Source organism: Ovis canadensis, chromosome 10 (genome assembly GCF_042477335.2).
Source record: "Ovis canadensis isolate MfBH-ARS-UI-01 breed Bighorn chromosome 10, ARS-UI_OviCan_v2, whole genome shotgun sequence".
NCBI classification, from domain to species: Eukaryota; Metazoa; Chordata; class Mammalia; order Artiodactyla; family Bovidae; genus Ovis; species Ovis canadensis.
This window is the reverse complement of record NC_091254.1, coordinates 14,942,174-14,953,274: the sequence shown is the minus strand read 5'-3', so window position 1 is coordinate 14,953,274 and position 11,101 is coordinate 14,942,174.

Here is an 11,101-nt window from a genome sequence, read left to right as displayed (position 1 = left end):
AGTTTCTAATATTTAAAGTAAGAAAATGTTCACTGGTGTTTAATGCTAGGTTTTTAAAAAAACACATGTACTTGTTGAAAATTATCTCCACACTCACTTGACATTCTGTTTTACAATATATACATTTATTTTTAAAAGTATATGCATAATTATTTCTTAAATTCTTTTCCCCCTGCATGATGCCATATCTAGACTATTTTCCCCCATTTTCATGAATGATAATGACAATGGCATTAGTAGGAGATACACAAGTGAGTTTGAAAATACATAACCTAACCTTTTCTCTAGTGTGATCACCTTGGACTGCCAACCTTCATCATGCAACATAACAGTTCTTCTGATAGTTGACTTCAATCAATCATTTGTGCTTGCCTGATTCAGCAGGGCTGAATTGCTCTGAGCCTTTCTCTCAAAGAGCATTAAATTGGTTGGTAATGTTTGTCATACTCTAGAGGACTTCTGAGGAAATCTCATGAAATTGTGAATAAAACATAGCAACGACGCATGTGAAGTCTAACTAAATGTATGTTTAACACTATGCAATAGCCCACAATAAACACAGTGAGTTGAGCATTTGAAATTTAGAATGAATGTCCTAGGCATTGAAGTTTAAAAAAGAAAATCTAATGGCATTTTACATGCTACTATGACCATCTGATGTTGGTCTTATTAAACCTATAATGAAATCATAATAAAAATGTTTTCTAATACAGAAAATTAAAGCAAACATAGAAATATTGAATTAAATACACCATTTTGTTTATCTTTAACTACTTGGAGAAAATATTTTTAGAAAACTATAGATTTGAAAGTCAAACTATAAAGACTTGAAGGGGATTTATAAAATCACTGTTCAGTTCAGTTCAGTTGCTCAGTCGTGTCCAACTCTTTGTGACCCCATGAACCGCAGCAAACCAGGCCTCCCTGTCCATCACCAACTCCTGGAGTTCACCCAAACCCATGTTCATTGAGTCAGTGATGCCATCCAACCATTTCATCCTCTGTCATCCCCTTCTCCTCTTGCCTTCAATCTTTCCCAGCATCAGGGTCTTTTCAAATGAGTCAGCTCTTCACATCAGGTGGCAAAAGTATTGGAGCTTCAACATCAGTCCTTCCAGTGAACACTCGGGACTGATCTCCTTTAGGATGGACTGGTTGGATCTCCTTGCAGTCCAAAGGACTCTCAAGAGTCTTCTCCAACACCACAGTTCAAAAGCAGCAATTCTTTGGCAATCAGCTTTCTTTATAGTCCAACTCTCACATCCATGCATGATCACTGGAAAAACCAGAGCCTTGACTAGATGAACCTTTGTTGGCAAATCAGTGTTTCTGCTTTTAAATATGCTGTCTAGGTTGGTCATTACTTTCCTTCCAAGCAGTAAGCGTCTTTAAATTTCATGACTGCAATCACCATCAGTAGTGATTTTGGACCCCAGAAAAATGAACTTAGCCACTGTTTCCACTGTTCCCCTATCTATTTCACATGAAGTGATGGGCCAGATGCCATGATCTTCATTTTCTGAATGTTGAGCTTTAAGCCAACTTTTTCACTCTCCTCTTTCACTTTCATCAAGAGGCTTTTTAGTTCCTCTTCACTTTCTGCCATAGGGGTGGGGTCATCTGCATATCTGAGGTTATTGATATTTCTCCCAGCAACCTTGATTCCAGCTTGCGCTTCTTCCAACCCAGAGTTTCTCATGATGTACTCTACATATAGGTTAAATAAGCAGGGTGACAATATACAGCCTTGATGTATTTCTTTTCCTATTTGGAATGTGAAGTCAAGTGGGCCTTGGAAAACATCCCTATGAACAAAGCTAGTGGAGGTGATGGAATTCCAGTTGAGCTATTTAAAATCCTGAAAGATGATGGTGTGAAAGTGCTGCACTCAATATGCCAGCAAATTTAGAAAACTCAAATGGATGGTGCCACTGGCTGAACTCCATGTGCAGGAAAGACATGGGCTGTGCTTCATAGTCAAGATAGGTCCTTATGTTGTGCTCTGCAATCAGTCAGGGCATCAGGCTGTGCCTCATTTGGACAGAGCTGGAGGCTGAGTTTTCCAGTCAGGTAAGTCATTGGCTCTGCCTCAGTGTTGGTCATTGGACCTTGTTGCTCAAAGTTGCTGTCCAGGCTGTCTTATTAAGTGGGGCTTTTCTAGCTGTGCCCCACAGTTGGCTGAATCTGGAGACCTGTGCTCTGCAGTTGGTCTGTGTCATTGGTTGGGCTTTCCTGTTGGGTAGAGCCTCAGACTAGACTCCACAAGTGGACAGGGTCACAGTTGAGCTCCATGCCTGGATAAGACTTCAGACTGTGTTCAGGAATTAGCTAGGATCATAGGTGAGCTGTGCTGCTGGATAAGGTTGTAGACTGGGCTTTGTGGTTGGGTGCTGCTGTAGGCTGGCTCTAAGGCTGCTTGGGGTCATTGTTCAGTTTACCTGGTACCTGTCTAGAGGTTATGTGCTCAACAGTTGGGCAGAGATACTGGCTTAACTCCCTCCCTACACAGGCCATAGGAATGTTCTCTGTAGCTGCTGGTCATCTAAGGCCCAGTTTCCATCTGCAGTGGAACTGGAGCCTATGCTTAGCAATTGGGTGGCACTGCTAATTTGCTCCCTTGCTTGAGTAAGGCCACAGAGTAGTCTCCATGACCAGTATGGCCTGTTGACTAGGAAGTCAAGTCAGACAGAACTACCAACCAATTTTTTGGCTTTATAGGGCCACTGGATCAGCTCTGAAGATGGTCAGAACTACAGCTGGAATCTCTGTGAGGGTGACACTGCAAGCAGAAATGGGATTCACTGAAATATGAGGGCTGGTTGCTGTAAACTCTGTCCTTCTCCACTTCCCCAGTGTTTTCAGTTTCTCCCAGTGATCCCTGTGAGGTAAGACCTGTGTGGGCCTCTTGGGAAATGTTCTACTTTGCTGAGGAAGTAGATATCCACCTTGGGTTCTCTCTCTCTCTCTCTCTTTTTTCTTTTGTTCCCATTGGTGAAGCTTTGGGTTTGGTGGGCCTGCTTTGTACAGCACCATGCCATTCTGGGGGAGATGTGATGAGATGATTGAATAAATTTTCCTCTTGTACTTCTATTGAGGTCCTTCTCAGTCTTTGTGGTTAAGGGCAGTGCTTCAGACTTATCCTCAGGTTCTGAGATTTTCACAGTGGCGTCTTATCTGTGGTTGTTGCTAGTTGATTTTGTAAGTAGAACTGAAATCAGGAATAACCTATGTCACCATTTTGATAATATCACTCCTCCACTGATTCTTTTCTAAGCTTGAGGCCATAGAATGATTTAAAGAACATAGCTAGAACTATGGTTCCTAAGTGTAGGCTAACAAAGCTTTTTTTTTTTTTTTTAAAGATGCAGTATTCATTTTCAAAGATTATTAGATTTTTTAGGACCAGGAATTATATCCTTTTCCCCTGCTTACTAGTACATCTCTATACCAAATTTTCTTCTAAGATCAGTTTCATTTATTTCTCCTTTGAACCTCAAATTCTGACTGGTATCTGTTATTTCTCAAGATCAAAATGATCGTATGCATTTTGCTGTACTGTAATCTTAAGGGATGTCTGTGAAGAAACAAATTAAAATGTTCTGCTCATCAAACCCCCAGGGGAAGGCAAAGAAGACAATTTATTTCTATTCACTTTAACCTCTTCTGGCTTTTGACACTGGAACTGGCTAATGGCAAACTATTAAGAACTATTAAATTCTCATTAGTGATGCCCCTGGATCAGAGCCATGTGGTACAAGACATCACTTAATAGTAAATGTTTAAATATATTTATGAAAAGAAGAGAAAGACAAATCTGCATTATTCAGAAGGAAAAAAAAAAACCAGAAGAGTAGAACTGAATTGGTTATCAAAACCAGGTCAGAGGCTAATTATGATTTCAGTTCCATGTAACTTTACCTTCTCATTTCTTGACTTACTAATTGTTTCTGGCAATGCCATGGCTAGAAGAATAAAGTGCTTTCAGAAATGTGAGCAGCTCAGAATCATTATTAACCTCAGGCTGTCTGCACAGTTAATAATTCAATGTAATTTTATCTATACTAGTTTTCAGAATGCCTTGTTACAAGATAAGGTAATATTAATTTGATTTCCAGGGGGCAATCTCTAAAAAATAATACAACTCATATATCAGTTAATTTATTCTTAGTTTTGAGGTCTCTATGCTTACTGCAATGTGGCATGCCAATTATTAATGGTTTAAATTTGAAAGAATTCTTATGTATTATTGACATATTAAGGTGCAGTAAAACACAGCAACACAATTGGCATGTGATGGTATTAAAAATATCTATAAAATATGTATAAAAAGTAGATCTAAATTGTATTAGTTCTCCTTTCTTAAGTACTCACCTAGAAGCCACTCACTGGACTGTTTTAAGCAAATTAAATTTATTATTTTTAGAAATTGAAATTTGTTTTTATGTTTGCTTTAGATTACTCATTATTTTCTCCATATCTAGAATATTCTGTCTATCTGATCTATGAGGAAAAAATAATTAACATGTAACTTTGAAGAGCAAAAAGAAATGATGCTGAAAGGCAGAACTTAAAACTAGGAACAAGGCAAATTCCAGAACTTAAATTTATACAAAACAGTGCTTTATTGAAAAACTGAAATTTAGGTAACTTAATGTCTTATTTAGAGTTTGTGTTACTGTGTGACCATGTGCAGATCAGAGTGCCTGGTTATATTAATTTCCTTGTCTGTAATGTACAGTTAATAAATTCTACTTATTTAAATCATTGAATTATAGTGAAAATGTAAAAGCCATGTATAATATTATATTGCAAAAACTCTGACTTTGTTGTTAATGGTGAATTAAAATGCCATTAACACTGGAGGGGCTTCCCAGGTAGCCCAGTGGTAAATAATCCACCTGACAGTGCAGGAAACACAAGAGACACACTCTTCCCTGGGCCAGGAAGATACCCTGGACTAGGAAATGGCAACCCACTCCAGTATTCTTACCTAGAAAATTCCATGGACAGAGGAGCCTAACAGGCCACAGCCCAGGGGGTTGCAAAGGAGCTGGGAACTCAGTGACTGAGCACACACATGCAAACACAAAACAGTGTGAGAATGATTTACTGTCAGATTTTCTGTTTTTCATCTGCAAAATGTTGTGAGAGTTAAGTATATAAAGCAACTGGCACACAGCTAAATTCTTACTATACAAGATTTTATAAGAAGATTGATAACTTATATAAGTAACTTTTCCCATTAAAATTGAGACAAGGACTATGTTATGCAAATGAAAATGATATACAGGTTTGTATGAAATCATAATTTTGATTTGTATGTTCAGTCAAACTGTTAAGACAAATTAAAGTCCATGATGAAAGATTATTTTTGTCATTTAGAAATTTATTAGTCTTCATTTTTATTAATAAATTTCATACAATAAATATCTGTTGTACACTGAGAATTCATTGTACTATTTTTTTCACAGAAAGTTTTGGTATTCCCAAGTAAAAACATTTCCTGTCATATAGAGCAGAAATATTAATAACAATATTGGATTTCTGCTACTTATAAAAATTTGTGTGATACTTCCAAATAGATCTTTTGAATGTCTTTGAATCCTGAGTATTAAGCCCTCTAACCCAGCATGGTTTTGAAGCTGAATCAAGAAGTGAATGAAGTTTGGAAAGATAGTGATAATTTAGCGGCATGATAATTAAAAAGAGGATGGAACATTTTCTTTAAAAATAAAAGAGAGATCTCTATCAGCAGGGAGGCAGTGTAAAAAGTGAAAACTCACACATGAAGTTCATTGAAGGTTGAAGGTTAACTGAGAATGTCTGCCCTTATGGTTTACTACTATCTACACATGATGCTAGATGTGGTGGAGATAAAACGTATGACATTCTTCATATAACTGTCTATGTTATGTGATAGAATCTCATATTTGGAGGAGACATTATTGTTTATTTGCTTTAAATTGTGTGCAATTTCACATCTCATAGACACAATTTACAAAGCTTTCCTTGGATGAAATGAGGATTTCTGTATCCATATTTATTTTGATTTGCCTTATCTATATCTTAATTTTTCACTTGAATAAAAATATAAGTGACTTAGACTACACATCTGTTAGTTTAATTTAAATTGGCAGATTACAAGGGCAGGAGGCTTGTAGGCAGCCTTGTAGCTGACTGCTTAGCAAGAGCAAAATGAATGGTTGTCAACCTTGATTCTGCTTATAACAGAAAAACAAACAAACAAAGGTGTAAATAGAACAATAATAATAAAAACAAGAGTGATTCTGTAGCAACATATTTCTCTTTGGTTTATGTCCACTTAATATTTAGTTGTTTTTGGGAAACAACAGCAACAACAACTCTCAAGAACAGACAGGATATTTATGGTGACCAGATCTAGAAGAACAAGAAATATTTGTCTCAAAAGAAACAAATTATGAAATTTCTACCTGGAAATTTTTATCCAAAACTGGAAGTGACAACTGACAGATTTTATTCTATTATTTGCTACAATGAAAAAAGAATACATTTTGTCTCCTGGCATATACTTTGCCAAGGGAACAATAGTATCTTTCAAATGGATTATTGTTTTTTTGTTTTAATTTAATAGTTTAAAAGCTGCTTTGTATTCATTTAAACATTACAAAAAGCAACACAATACATTTGAAATTACGAATTTCTTTGCTTTGATAGGATATAATTAAATCACTTTTCCCATATTGAAGTAGGTATGGTGATATTATTCTGCCCTATCATGAGTTAACTTGTGTTTTGTGCTGACTGAAACAGCCAATTTATGGACTATCAAACATACATTGTAGATCTGATTTAATCATTAAGGAAAATAATGTGTTGGCCAGAAGTAAAGAAATGTGCATGCTAAAAATTAAGATTAAACCCCTCTTTCCTGAGGCACTGATGCTAATACTCCTTTGACATGTCTTCCTCCCAAGTACCAAGGCCATACTGACTCGCTGTGTACATGCTGGTCCACTTTTTTTCTGAAACTGTGAATGAATATTTCCCTTGCTTGTTTAGTGCTCTTTGTTCTGAGACATAAAGCTGTGCTGAAAATTATGCCCTTCTGAAGCAGATTCATCCTCAGATGGATAAAGTAGATAATCCATCTGCTTTAACTTTCTGAGCACTTCTTAAAACACTAAACCTATGCCTGAGTTAGCTAATAGGGAACTGAGTTCTCATTCTTTGTTAGTTTTCATTCTAGTGATAATGCAAGATTTTTCTGTTCAAACATGACCTCTCTAGGCTTAATTAGGGCCCTCTGCTCTCTAAAAATAAGGGAAGAACAGGGCCTTTTTCTTCTTGGTCATTCCCTAGCCACTTTCAATGATATAAATTTACCAGGAGATTGTAGCATACAAGATTTCCTCGAGTTTACAAGTTAGATTGTTAGCATGTGATGACAAAGACTCTGGCAATTCATTTTCTGAGTGGATAGAAATTGTATGTGCATTTATTACTCATTAAATTTTAAAAATAGATATTTCACATTAAAATTGACTTAAATTTTAAACAAGAGAAAAATATTTTAGATGAGTTTTTAGGAGCTATTCAGAAAATGAAGATCATGGCATCTAGTCCCATCACTTCATGGGAAATAGATGGGGAAACAGTGGAAACAGTGTCAGACTTTATCTTTCTGGGCTCCAAAATCACTGCAGATGGTGACTGCAACCATGAAATTAAAAGACTCTTACTCCTTGGAAGGAAAGCTATGATCAACCTAGATAGCATATTCAAAAGCAGAGACATTACTTTGCCGGCTAAGGTCCATCTAGTCAAGGCTCTTGTTTTTCCAGTGGTTATGTATGGATGTGAGAGTTGAAATGTGAAGAAAGCTGAGTGCCGAAGAACTGATGCATTTGAACTGTGGTGTTGGAGAAGACTCTTGAGAGTCCCTTGGACTGCAAGAAGATCCAACCAGTCCATTCTGAAAGAGATCAGCCCTGGGGGCTCTTTGGAAGGAATGATGCTAAATCTGAAACTCCAGTTCTTTGGCCACCTCATGCGAAGTGCTGACTCATTGGAAAAGACTCTGATGCTGGGAGGGATTGGGGGCAGGCGGAGAAGGCAACGACAGAGGATGAGATGGCTGGATGGCATCACTGACTCGACGGACGTGAGTTTGAGTGAACTCCGGGAGATGGTGATGAACAGGGAGGCCTGTTGTGCTGCGATTCATGTGGTCACAAAAAGTTGGACATGACTGAGCGACTGAACTGAACTGAACTGATAGACTACTTCATCACTGTAATAATATCACAGTTATATTTAATTAATTTTCATGGTCAGCCATTTTTTAACCCTGGATATGCCAGAAAGTGCATACAAAATTGATAGATAATAAATGAATACTTCTTAAATATTTCAAACTGTAATGTTTATTGTAAGTGAAATTGTTACCAAACAGATTCGGTTGAAATTTTGTATTATATTTGTATCAACAATGAGACATATATATCCCAAGGAAAAAATGTAGCTACTGATTTTAGATGAATTAAAAAACTTCTTGACAACTATACTGAACTGGCAAATTTGATTTATGACCCAAAAGAGAAGTCTATTAAGTGTATCAGTTATAGTTTTGCTATTGTTTGATTGCTTTCCCCAAAATCAGTCATCCCTAAAATGCTTTTTCATCAAGGTTCTGTTTAATATTTACACAAGTTTTATATTTAATAAATATGTGTATGTGGGATATATGAATGCATGTGGACACATCCATACGTAAATATGTATTATCTATCTATCTATCTAATGCAACCATCAGAGAAATAGCTTTATCATCTTTAGTAGTCTTGGACTGTTGATTTCAATAATAAACAGGACAGGTGTTATAGTTTTTCCTGTGTAATCACTTATGAGGTGAAGTGTCTGCATGTGTAATCACTTGTGGTTCAACAATTTTGTTTAGTTTTATTCATGAAAAGTGAAAGAAAGTCACTCAGTTGTCTCTGACTCTTTGCAACCCCATGAATTGTAGTCCGCCAGGCTGCTCTGTCCAAGCAATTCTCCAGGCAAGAATTCTAGAATGAGTTGCCATTCCCTTCTCCAGGGTATCTTCCTGAACCAGGGATCCAACCCAGGTCTCCGACATAACAGGCAGATTCTTTACTAACTGAGCCAAGTTTTATTCATACTAGCCACAACTGATTGATCACATACAACTCTATAATTAATAACTCTTTATTTTTTTTTTAATTTTTAGTTTTTTATTTTTTAAATTTTAAAATCTTTAATTCTTACATGCATTCCCAAACATGAACCCCCCTCCCACCTCCCTCCCCAGAACATCTTTCTGGGTCATCCCCATGCAATAACTCTTTAGACTACTCTGAAATCTTTCTGTCTGGGATAACTTGATACTCAAGTGTGTCTTCGACCTTATGTAGAAATATATTCTCAACCAAATCAAAATTGGTAATTTTTCAATGTAGGAGCAAAGATTCATCTTGAACAAACAATAGGTTTTTCTTATAAACCAATCTAAAATACTTGAAATATAAAATATGCATGTATAGTTTAAAAATTATGTTTTATCTATTGTTGCAAAACAACCATGGACAATTCTGAAATGTAATAGTTTAAAAACATTTTGTTGTTTTTCTGTAATATGTTTTTTGACTAAATAAGCTCAGATAGTTCTTTCTTGGGATGTCATATGTGGTCGTAGTCAGATAGCTATCAGGACTGGAGCTATCTGGAGACTCAACTGGATCAGATATTCAAGATAGCACACTCACGTGGATGATCATGATGCTGCTGCTGCTGCTGCTGCTGGTAAGTTGCGTCAGTCATGTCCGACTCTGTGTGACCCCATAGACAGCAGCTCACCAGGTTCCTCAGTCCCTGGGATTCTCCAGTCAAGAACACTGGAGTAGGTTGCCATTTCCTTCTCCAATGCATGAAAGTGAAAAGTGAAAGTGAAGTCTCTCAGTCATGTTCGACTCAGCGACCCCATGGATTGTAGCCTACCAGGCTCCCCCATCCAAGGGGTTCTCCAGGCAAGAGTACAGGACTGGGTTGCCATTGCCTTCTCCGCCATTGATGCTAGCTCCCATCTAAGAGCTCAGCTGTTGATGCTGACAGTTTTCTACAAACATAATCCCTCCATATTCCTTAGGCTATTTAGGCAGTCGAATTTTAAGAGTGAGTAACTCAAGAGTCAGTAAAGGGAGACTGCAAATTTCTTAAGACTTGGGAATATAAATTTTATTCATCACTTCCACCATTATCTATTGGTCAAAGCAGATAGAGACCTGCTCACATTCAAGGGGATGCAATATTATCATCACTTCTCCACAGCAGACATGCAAAAACTTGTTGCCAATTTCACATACATGCTTAAGTATGAAAATGAGGAAAGGGGTTATCAATTTTTCCCTGTTTCACTCCTTTAATGATCAAACAACTTACTTTGGCAACTTGAAATTTTTATTTCACAAAAGAAATAATCTTTTATAAGAGACTTCAGTTCAGTCGCTCAGTCATGTCTGAATCTTTGCAACCCCATGGAATGCAGCAAAACAGGTTTCCCTGTCCATCACCAACTCCTGGAGTCCACCCAAACCCATGTCCATTGAGTCGGTGATGATCCAACCATCTCATCTCTGTCGTTCCCTTCTCCTCCTGCCTTCAATCCTTCCCAGCATCTGGGTCTTTTCTAGTGAGTCAGTTCTTCGAATCAGTTGACTAAAATATTGGAGTTTCAGCTTCAGCATGAGTCCTTCTAATGAATATTCAGGACGGATTTCCTTAAGGATGGACTGGTTGGATCTCCTTGCAGTTCATGTGACTCTCAAGAGTCTTCTCCAACACAACAGTTCAAAAGCTTTGATTCTTCAGTGCTCAGCTTTCTTTATAGTCCACTCTCACATCCATATATGACTACTGGAAAAACCATGGCCTTGACAAGATGGACCTTTGTTGGCAAAATAATGTTTCTGCTTTTTAACATGCTGTCTAGGTTGACCATAGCTTTTCTTTCAAGGAGGAAGCATCTTTTAATTTCATGGCTGCAGGTACCATCTTCAGTGATTCTGGAGTCCCCCAAAATAAAGTCTCTCACTGTTTGCAT